An 11976-nucleotide genomic window follows, 5' to 3' on the forward strand; every position below is an offset into this window, starting at 1 on the left:
TTCTCCAGGCCAGAATACTAGAGTGGGTAGCCTTTCCTTTCTCCAGGGGATCTTCCCAATCCAGGGATCAAACCCAGTTCTCCTGCATTGCAGGTATTCTTTACCAGGTGAGCCACAAGGGAAGCCCAAAAGTAGGCTCACCCTAAAAAATGTGATATGGTTGTATTAGAGTTATGGGCTTCCCAGGTGGCTCAGTGGTAAAGAATCTGCCTGCCAACCAGGGGACGAGAGTTTGACCCCTGGGTGGGGAAGATCCCTTGGAGAAGAAAACAGCAACCCACTCCAGTATTGTTGCCTGGGAAATCTCATGGACAGAGGAGCCTGGCAGGCTAAAGTCCATGGAGTCTCAAAGAGTTGGACATGACATATTCTACAACAATAATTATAGGATCACACTATGTGCATATTTACAATACCCTTTCTTTGTGTGAGAAGTATAAAGAATTCTCCAGAGAGACTCATCCAAGAATAAATCAAAGTTTCCTTGGGAAGGTCACCTCTCTAGACCTCGATTTCTTTATTCATACATTAAGATGATTTTGAGTCTGTGGTTTTCCACCAGGGATGACTTTGCTTCCCTGGAGTCATTTGGCAGCACCTGGAGATATTTTTGGTTGTAACAATGTGAAATATGTGGTGTTACTGGCTTCTAAGGATGCTGCCAAACATTGTACAACTCACAGAACAGCCCCCTCACAGCAAAAACATTATTTGGCTAAAACGTCAATCGTGTCAAGGTTTAGAAATCCTGGAGTAGATGATCTCTAAGTTACAGTCAAGCTATAAGACTCTCTACACATCTGTATGAGTATTAGAAACATACATGAGCATGTGTAATTAGGACCTCCTGAGTTTTGATGGCAAGGCCCAAGGCATTTAGCTCAGGTATCAGGAGGGCTTCCTGTTTCTGTCCTTACCTCCTGGGGCTGCCTTCCAGACTAAGCAGACCCAGGGCCACCTGCTGCCATCTTATCTGTCACTCCCAGCATCAACAGAACATCCATCATCAAAGAAGGCATTTTCAGGGATTCCCTGGTGGCACAGTGGATAGGAATCTGCCTGCCAATGCAGAGGACACAGGTTGGATCCTTGGTCCGGGAAGATTCTACATGCTGTGGAGCAAATAGGCCCGTCCACCACAACTACTGAGCCTGTGTGCTACAACAACTGAAGCCTGGGGGACTAAAGCCCTGTGCTCTGCAACAAGGGAAACCCCTGCAATGGGAAGCCCGCACATAGCAATCAAGAGAAGCTCCTGCTCGTGCAACTAGAGAAAGCCTGCACACAGCAGCGGAGACCTAGGGCAGCCAAAAGTAAATACATTTTTAAAAGAAAGCATTTTCAGTTAGAGAAGTTTGATGGGGTAGGGATAGGGTCCATGATGGCATCACTCCGTCGATCTGCTAGGTTATCACTCATCACTGGACTGTTCTCACTGTCGAATTTCTCTCATTGTCTGGTCAGCTCTGTTCCTGTCTGTGAGCCATGTCTGCCAGGGAACCAGGAGTGCAATCTTCTCTTGTCCTGTCCATTTCTTTCCTCCTTTGGGACTTAGTTCTGCCAGTTCTGAAGAGTTACCTTCAGCTGAGCGGGGGACTCAAGCTTCTCACTTCTCCCTGGAGACGTGAATTCACTGTCCTAAGAGAGCATTGAGATTCAAGCTGTGAGCTCTTCTGCTGGAAATGTTTGATGTGAATATCAATGGCAGTGGCAATGGCACATGTGGGACCACTTCTCCCTCCTGCACCCATGGCAGACATCACTAATCAATCACAAAACTTTTCCCGTTTGAACTGGAGCATTGCTAAATACACTGAAGCCAGTTATGACTCATCAGAACGGGCACGGTCATTTAATCAATTTGCCATCCCAGTCTTTAAACTATTCAAGTGAAGGTGGCAGTAGCTGTTGAGAGAGGTAGGGAATGAGACCTTCAACTAGATGGTAAGTTCCATGAGGGCAAGGACAGGGTCTGTTTGATTCATTAGTCTATCCTCCGTATACACAGGAGTGGCTTAATACAAGTTTGTTGAATAAATGAAGAGTCTCCCACCTTATGGTCCCCCTAAGATACACACTGCTTGCTTGGCTTCAGGGGGTGAAAGAACTCTAATCTACAGCTCATGTTCTGAACTAATGCTGGAGAAAGCAGCCTTGGGGAAGGAAGGGACGGAAGGAGGAGAGGTGATTTAGTGAGTGCTACTCTCCGGTAAGAAAAGGGACTATGGAAATGATGGTTTCCATTATTTCTAAAAGAGGGATAATGGCTGTGAGTGAGAGCTTTGAAAGACCTGGTACTGTGTAACTTCCCTGCATTTATTATTTTTTATTATCCCCTTCCTGTGGTGATTAGAGGGTTTTAGGTATTTTAAGCTATCATTTAGTGAGTGCTATGATCTAACAGCTTTATAAACATTAACCCACTAGACAATGACAAAAGGTTGATTCTCTTTTTACCCCCGTTTCTCAGAAATGGAGGCTCAGAGTAGTTAATTACATGCCCAGGTGCACTGCTAGTGGGGGACTCAGCTCAGATTCACAGGCAGGCCAGCGTGCTTGCAAAGCAATACTGTAAATCCTCTAACAGAAACAGCCCGAGTGCTTGTGTTTGGTGGCTGCCCTAGGGTGGGAGGAGAGGGTGTTCTAGCTCTCTGCCAAGTTTTAAGAGCTTATTGAGGGGACCGCTTGTTGTCAACTCACTTTTGCCACTTTCCCCCAGCCATTCCGTGTTTGTCAGTCTTGAGGATCTGAGGTCCTGGGCACTCTACTGTATTTCTGGTCTACTCCCCCGTCATTCCCATCATGCCCTGCTTACTGCCCACCACCCCCTATTCTACTGTCTATCATCCTCTGGTCCTCTGTCCCACCTTCTCTTCGTTGTCTCTCCCACCATTAGGGCTGCCCAATGTAGTGAATAAAACACAGGGTGGTTTTAATTTTTATAGTTAACCTTGAGATTCAAACCACAACAAATAATGTTTTAGTATAAGTATGACCCATTGACTATTTGGGATATACTTATAGTAGGAAATTATTCATTGTTTATCCAAAACTCAAATTTTCTTATGTTTTATGGAGCGATTCTATCCACTAGATAGCATTGTTGCGGGCTGGCGTCCTCATCATCCCTCGTTGTACTGCCCCACCATCTCCAGGTTCCCTGTTCCACTGCCCAACTACCCCCAGTGGAACTCCCGAGTAACTGTCACCTGTACCCTGCCCAGTGATCTTTCCCCAGTTTAGCCTCTCCTGGAGTCCTCCTTGAAGCAGTCAGCGCAGCCCTGAGGACAGGACCCTAAGCATACTCTCCCATATCATTCAGATCCTCCCAGGGGCATGGGATTCAGAGGCGGCAGACTTGGGCTTCCTGTAGGGGTGATGAGGGGGCTCCTAGTTGGCAAAGCAATCAAGCTGACGAGCCAAGAAACATTGCCTTAAGGTTTGGAAAACATCACTTCTCCGGTTCTGGACCAAAACAGTAATTTTGAGGTGCTTGAGGATGGGGGTCGGGGATTGAGAGGACGAAGGAATTGTTTCTCCCCCAGACTTGCCAACTGCAGACAGCATAGGTTAATGAGCCGTCGAAGTAGAATTCGCCGAGGAAATGATGCGCAGCCACCCCCTGAAGGCTGTAAAGCTCTGGGCGTGGAGCGGGTGGGACCTAGAAGGTCACTGCCTGTTGGGGGTGGCGGGGGTCCGCCCCCACCCCCTTCAGACATAACTAGAAGCAGGAAGGAAAGGATTTGGCCTTCATCAGGAACCCATAAACTGAGGAAGACAGGAAGCAGGGCGGGAGCAGGAATTAGAAAATCTGTGCTTTCTATATCCTCCAACCCTTGTTGTCATATTGCCCAATACAGCCATACACGCACATGCGCACACGTGCGCTCGTGCATCCTTGGACCCGCGCATGCTCACAGTACAGGAGCTGGGAGCTGCTTCTCATCCCTCTTCTCTTGACGGTGAGCCAGTTTCCTCCAGTGTCTAGGCCCCCGTGTGTTCATCTGTCAGACTTAGGAGAAGGACTCGTGTCTCTCAGCCTTTCCTGTGAGTTTAGTATCCCCTCCTGACTATAAACTCCCTGAGGGCAGGGACTTGGCTTCAATCCCTGGGTCACTGAGCACCCAGAAATCTCAGGACAAGCCTCAGGAGGGCCCAGCAGCACCAGCTTCTGTAGCGGCCGCTGTCTCTTGACCTGGACGCTGCCTACAGAGCCAGAGGCTTTTCTCAAATGAGAGCCAGGGCCCACCCAGGACGCTCTGGCAGAGGCTGCAGGAGGAAGCTGCTTCGGAAGTTGGGACCCTGAATTCACAAGCGAGTCACCCCTGGTGCCCTGCACTGCAGTGCCTTGGGCCGAACCAGGAGACTGAAGGTGAGAATACACATCCGGCAGGTCCCACCTGGAGTCGTTCACACCCTCACAGCCACTGTAGTTGCCTTCTGATTTAGCTTAATTAAGCCGTCTGCCCACATTAAGTGGTAAATTATCTCCATCACTCCCCTAATCCCAGGGGGAAGAAAGAGAGGAAAGAAACTGTCATCCCTGGAGTGGAGCTGAAGGACCCTGCCCTGCTGGTGTCACGTCTCCCCTTTCGTGAGAGACAACCTCCAGTATTTACAAAATCTTCTTTTTTTGTCTCCAAAACTAAGTCCATCTGTTGCCTCATTGCTTCCTTTTCCTTTTCTTTTTTTTTTTTTTAGAGTTAGGAGAGGAGCAGGGCGCATGCATGTCTGACCACAGATAAGCAGAAGATTAGAGCTTTTCTTTGTTTTTCCTCTGCCTTGGGTATTTGCCTGTGACACCATTCTCTCCCAATAAGCCTGTGCTCTTTTGGCCCTCCCTTAGCTCTTGGTTCTGCTGAAGGAGCCCTGTGCAGCTGCAGGTGGAGGGACTTCAGCAAAGCATCTCCGAAGTGACTTGCGAACCTCACCCAGGGAATGAGGATCGAGGGAGACCATAAAGTATTGCATCTCAATCATGCATTGGAATGGACTGTGTTCTTAGGATTCTGACACCAATTCCAATATGTTGGTGGTTTTCCCATGCCTCCAAGCAATTCTCAGACACCAACTGGATGTCCCACAGTTTAACTCAATGCTGACACTATTTACCTGAGATGGGATCCCACGTGACACGGGCTCAGTCCAGTCCCCCAAGACTGTCCCAGAGCCCCCACTTAAGATGCCAGTCATAAGTCCGGGTTGTCACCTGTTCTTCTGACCACACTGCTATAGATTGGAGGTCCCAATGAGCCCCTTCTTGGGTTCAGTCAATTTGCTAGACTGGTTCACAGAACTCAGAGAAGTATTTTACTTACTAGATAACTGGTTTATTGTCAAACGACATAACTCGACCAACCAGATGGAAGAGAAATGCAGCTTGAGATGTGCGGAAAGGCTCGGAGCTTCCGTTCCCTCTGAGGCAGCCACCCTCCAAACCCTATCCTTTGGAATTTTTATGGAAGTTTCATTATGTAGGCAGGTTTGATTAAATCACTGCCTATTGGTGATTGAACTCAATCTCCAGCCCCTCTCTTCCCCTTCCCCCAGGTGAGGGGGGCAAAGGAACTAAAGGTTCCAACCCTGTAATCACAAGCATGGCTGAATTCCCAGCCAATCAGCCTCCTTTCCTCGAGTGTTTTCCAAAAATCACCTCTTTGAATAGCAAAGACACCTTTATTGCTCTCGTCACAGGAAATTCCAAGAGTTTTAGCTTTGTGCCAGGAAATGGAACAAAGACCAAATGTGTGTTTCTTATTATAGACCAGAATATCACAGCTCTCCTTATGGTGACTGTCATCAGTCAGGAGCCTGAAAGGAGGTCTTCCCAAACCAAATATGCTTACCTCACTCCTTCAAAAAGCATTTATCAAGTACCTACTATGTGACAAGCACCATACTTACCCTGATAGAAACAATTTTCTTAAATGTTGAAAATAACTATTTAGCTGTGGAAGGTGAGGATAGCATATTGATAACTAATATTGGGAATTCACTGTGGGCCAGAGTACCGGTTGCAAGCATCTTTTTATGTAATCCAATGAGGTAAATATTTTTGTTATTCTCATTTTGCAGATTAGCACACTGAGGCTCAGAGAAATTAATCAAACTCCTTAAGGTCATATGGCTCAACTGTGGTGTATTCAGAGCCCAAACATGAGTGGCTATGATGATCCCCCTCTTAACCACAGCTTCAGAGAGCTATAGATTACAAATGCAAAATCAAGATTTGTAGAAATTACGTCCCCTTTTACCGTATGTGTGATTCTCTTGCTTGGTTAGTACATGTTGTATTCAAACATGATTGTAGGTTGAAGCTACAATGGTTTGGGTGGGTGGGAAGAGAGAGGATCTCCCCCAGTAGGGTAAAAGTCATGAAAGAATCTGTCATGAAGACAAAAAAGATTCTCAGACCAGAACTCAGAAGGCAGACCCTAGGTCTATGCAAAGGGAATTCCCCATCTGGACATTCGGGCAGTAGGGGTTGGGTGGGCTCCAGGAAGGTAGGTGTGAAGATGGCATCCACCATTTTGAAGTAGCTGAGAGCTAGGAAATGGGGTAGTGAACCAGGAAAACTTGCTATCTACCTTAATACAATTTTAGACCTTCAAAGCTAGTAGTAAGGAGGCCAGACCTCACTGCATCTGACCCCAGGGTTGTTCAAATAATTACTGCTACTTCTACTTTTGAGGTTTCCCTGGTGGCTTGCCTGCCAATGCAGGAGATGTGGGTTCAATCCCTGGGTCAGGAAGATCCCCTGAAAAAGGAAATGGCAAACTACTCCAGTATTCTTGCCTGGGAAATTCATGGACAGAGGAATCTGGCAGGCTACAGCCCATGGGGTCACAAAGATTTGGGCATGACTTAGTGACTGAGCACACTTCTACTTTTACCTTTGGGCTTTTACTTCCAAAGGTCCAGCCAGAGAGAAGACACAAAACCCTGTCTTTGAACGCCATCCCTGAGTGGACAGGGTATCCTGAAGTCATCTCCCCTGGTCCTGTCTCACTTCACTTATTTTTCATTTGTTATTCCTTGAGATCAAATTGCCAGCATCTGTAGGATCATAGAAAAAGCAAATGAATACCAGAAAAACATCTGCTTCATTGACTATGCTAAAGCCTTTGACTGTGTGGACCACAACAACTGTGGAAAATTCTTAAAGAGATGGGAATATCAGACTACCTTACCTGCCTCCTGAGATACCTGTATGAGGTCAAGAAGAAACAGTTGGAACCAGACATGAAACAACAGACTCATTCAAAATAGGGAAAGGAGTATGTCAAGGCTGTATATTGTCACCCTGTTTATTTAACTTATATGCAGAGTATATCATGCTAAATGCAGGGCTGGATGAAGCGCAAGCTGGAATCAAGATTGCTGGGAAAAATATCAATAAACTCAGATATGCAGATGATACCACCCTTATGGCCGAAAGCAAAAAGAAACTAAAGAGCTACTGGATGAAGGTGAAAGAGGAGAGTGAAAAGGCTGGCTTAAAACTCAACATTCAAAAAACTAAAATCATGGCATCTGGTCCCATCACTTCATGGCAAATAGATGGGGAAACAATGGAAACAGTCACAGACTTTATTTTCTTGGGCTCCAAAATCACTGCAGATGGTGACTGCAGCCATGAAATTAAAAAACATTTTCTCCTTGGAAGAAAAGCTATGACTAACCTAGATAGCATATTAAAAAGCAGAGACATTATATTGCTGACAGAGGTCCATATAGTCAAAGCTATGGTTTTCCCAGTAGTCATGTATGGATGTGAGAGTTGGACCATCAAGAAGGCTGAATGCTGAAGAATCGATGCTTTTGAACTGTGGTGTTGGAGAAGACTCTCGAGAGTCCCTTGGACTGAAAGGAGATCAAACCAATCCATCCCAAAGGAAATCAGTCCTGAATATTCGTTGGAAGGACTGATGCTGAAGCTAAAACTCCAATACTTTGCCCACCTGATGCAAAGAACTGACTGATTGGAATAGACCCTGATGCTGGGAAAGACTGAAGACAGAAGAAAGGGATGACAGAAGACGAGATGGTTGGATGGCATCACTGACTCAATGGACATGAGTTTGAGCAAGCTTCTAGGTGTTGGTGAAGGACAGGAAGCCTGGTGTGCGGCAGTCCATGGGGTCTCAAAGAGTCAGACACAAATGAGCAGCTGAACAACGAAAAATCCAAAACTGTATTCTCTTTCTTGTCCAACCCCTCTTCTCCTCAGGATTGAGGAGTATCAAAGAAAAGGAGGGATTGAAACTGAGCAAGCCTTACTGGGTACAAGGCCCTCCATTTCTGTCCCCTGTTTCTTGCTTGACCTTCCCCAAGTTCCAAAGAGCAGACTCAAGTAGTTAATGATTGGAACAATAGAGTCACAGGACTCCTAGTTCCTCCTCATGGAATATATATAATAACCTGCTGGTGGCGCTAGTGGTACAGAATCCACTTGCCAATGCAGGAGATGCAGGAGACAGGTTCAATCCCTCGGTCAGGAAGATGCCCTGGAGGAGGGCATGGCAACCCACTCCAATATTCTTGCCTGGGAATCCCATGGACAGAGGAACCTGGTAGACTGCAGTCCATAGGGTCATACAGATTCAGACATGACTCAAGCGACTTAGCATGCAAGCACACCTATCTTCTAGCTTTCCTGCAGAAATGAAGACCCCCACCATGGTGACTACATGCTGACCACCAGCACGGAGACCTCACGCTAGTTGGAACCAGACAGTTGATGATTATTAAGATTCCCAAAGCATCACCCTGTTACCTCACCACCAACCAATCAGAACAGTGTTCATGAGCTGATCATATACCCTATAACACACTTAAGTGTAAGTCGCTCAGTTGTGTCCTACTCTTTGTGATCCCATGGACTATACAGTCCATGGAATTCTCCAGGCAGAATACCGGAGTGGGTAGCCTTTACCTTCTCCAGGGGATCTTCCCAGCCCAGGGATTGACCCCAGGTCTCCCGCATTGCAGGTGGATTCTTTACCAGCTGAGCCACAGGGAAGCCCAAGAATACTGCTGTGGGTAGCCTATCCTTTCTCCAGGGGATCTTCCTGACCCGGGATTCAAACCAGGGTCTCCTGCATTACAGGTGGATTCTTTACCAACTGAGCTATCAAGGAAGCCTCACACTTAATATTGCCTTTAAAAACTCTTGCCTGAAACTCATCTGGGAGTTCAGGTCTTTTGAGCACCAGCGGCCCATACTCCTTGCTCAGTTCAGTTCAGTTCAGTTGCTCAGTCGTGTCCGACTCTTTGTGACCCCATGAATCGCAGCACACCAGGCCTCCTTGTCCATCACCAACTCTCTGAGTTTACTCAAACTCATGTCTATCGAGTCAGTGATGCCATCCAGCCATCTCATCCTCTGTCATGCCCTTCTCCTGCCCCCAATCCCTCCCAGCATCAGGGTCTTTTCCAATGAGTCAACTCTTCACATGAGGTGGCCAGAGTATTGGAGTTTCAGCATCAATCCTTCCAATGAATACCCAGGACTGATCTCCTTTAGAATGGACTGATTGGATCTCCTTGCAGTCTAAGGGACTCTCAAGAGTCTTCTCCAACACCACAGTTCAAAAGCATCAATTCTTCAGTGCTCAGCTTTCTTTACAGTCCAACTGTCATATCCATACATGACCACTGGAAAAACCATAGCCTTGACTAGACGGACCTTTGTTGGCAAAGTAATGTCTCTGCTTTTCAATATGCTATCTAGGTTGGTCATAACTTTTCTTCCAAGGAGTAAGCGTCTTTTAATTTCACGGCTGCAATCACCATCTGAAGTAATTTTGGAGCCCCCCAAAATAAAGTCTGACACTGTTTCCCCATCTATTTCCCATGAAGTGATGGGGCCAGATGCCATGATCTTCGTTTTCTGAATGTTGAGCTTTAAGCCAACTTTTTTACTCTCCTCTTTCACTTTCATCAAGAGGCTTTTAGTTCCTCTTCACTTTCTGCCATAAGGGTGGTGTCATCTGCATGTCTGAGGTTATTGATATTTCTCCGGGCAATCTTGATTCCAGCTTGTGCTTCTTCCAGCCCAGCGTTTCTCATGATGTACTCTGCATAGAAGTTAAACAAGCAGGGTGACAATATACAGCCTTGATGTACTCCTTTTCCTATTTGGAACCAGTCTGTTGTTGCATGTCCAGTTCTAACTGTTGCTTCCTGACCTGCATATAGGTTTCTCAAGAGGCAAGTCAGGTGGTCTGATATTTCCATCTCCTTGCTCAGGGTCCAGCAATAAGTAAACGCTGCACTTTCCTTCCCCACAGCTGTTGGGTAAATAGATTGGCATTGCTGTGTGGCCAGTGAGTGGGTTTGCATCCGAGTTGGTAATAAAAAAGGAAGGAGCCACTGAGCACTCTGGCTTCCTTGCAGCCAGTGGAGTGCGTAGGAAACTCTCAAGGATGAGAGTAGGTGGTGGAACCTTTAAAAAGAAAATCCCAGGACTTCCCTGGTGGGCCCAGTGGTTAAGAATCTGCCTGCCAATGCAAGGAACATGGGTTTGATCCCTGGTCCAAGAAGATCCCACCTGCCACTGGGCACCTGGGCCTGTGCACTACAGTTATTCAGCCCTCATGCCCTAGAGCCCATGCTTTGCACCAAAAGAAGCCACTGCAATGAGAAGCCCATGCACCATAATGAAGAGTAGCTGCCCCCTCACCCCCCGCTCACTGCAGCTAGAGAAAGCCCATGCACCTCAGTGAAGACCCAGCACAGCCCAAAATAAATAAATCTTAAAAAAAAATTATTAAAAAAAAAAAGATGCAATCCTATTGGTGGAGGGTCACTGGGCCTGAGGCAATGATTGGGGCGGGGCGAGGGGGGGGGTGTCTGAATGAGATGTGATCCTGAGGCATAAAAGCAGGCCTGGGCTGGTCTCCAGAACTCCTTTGTCAGAAGAGAGAAATGGCCAATCTTCGGGGACGCTCCTCTGGCCAGGGTGGGGATAGCAAGAGTGGCCTGGGTGAGTGTCTTTCCCAGGTCCTCAGCTTGGGGCAGGGTGGGCACCTAGTGGTTCTAGGTGTTCAGATGGCCCAATGGTCCCCTGCTCTTGGGGGCCTTGAAAGGGGTCCTAGAGGAACCACAGAGCTGGGTGAGAACAACATGCTTTAACCTCAAAGGCAGGACTCTCCTGGACAAGACTAACCACATGTTGTTATTTGTGAATAATGCTAACAACTTCACAAACCACATAATATTTTGGACATTTCAAAGCTGCCTTAAGGCAGCCTGGTGTAGTAGTAGAAAGAGACCAAAACTGAAGTCTTTAAAAAAAAAAAAGAAAGAAAGAAACAGGGAAAACTAAAAGCCAAATGACTTTGCCCTTCTTGAGCTTCAGTTTTTGTTTTTTCATCTGAAGATGGAGAGAATAATAACCAAGAAGATCACTGCTCACTGGTTTAGGGGGGATTAAATGGCACCTAGGTATGAAAGATGAAGAGCTTTGCTATGGAAATGAAAAACTGTTTCCTCTGAGCATTTTTATCTCTAGTGTTAGTTCCCTAGGTCTGGGGTAACAGAATGCAATAAACAGGGTGGCTTAAAGAACAGAATTTTTTTCAACAATAGAAATGTATCTTCTCACAGTTCTGGGATCACGGCCACCTCAGTGCTGGCCCCTTCTGAAGCTGGGGGGAGAGTCTCTTCCATGCCTCTGGCTGAGCTCCTGGAAGTTTCCCAGCAGTCTTTGGTGTTGCATGGCATGAACAAGCTTCACACTGATCTCTGCCTTCAACTTCACAAGGCAGCCCCCCGCCCCATCCCGTGTGTGTGTTTGTGTCCAGATGTTTCCCTTTTGTAGAGTCACCTGTTGTCTCGGATCAGGGACCCACCCTCCTCCAGAATGACCTCATTTTAACTAACTACATCTTCAAAGATTCTATTTCTAAATAAAGTCATATTCAGTGTATGAATTTGGAGGGAGCACAATTCACCTGCTAACACATGTGACCC

Source organism: Ovis aries, chromosome 1 (genome assembly GCF_016772045.2).
Source record: "Ovis aries strain OAR_USU_Benz2616 breed Rambouillet chromosome 1, ARS-UI_Ramb_v3.0, whole genome shotgun sequence".
NCBI classification, from domain to species: domain Eukaryota; kingdom Metazoa; phylum Chordata; class Mammalia; order Artiodactyla; family Bovidae; genus Ovis; species Ovis aries.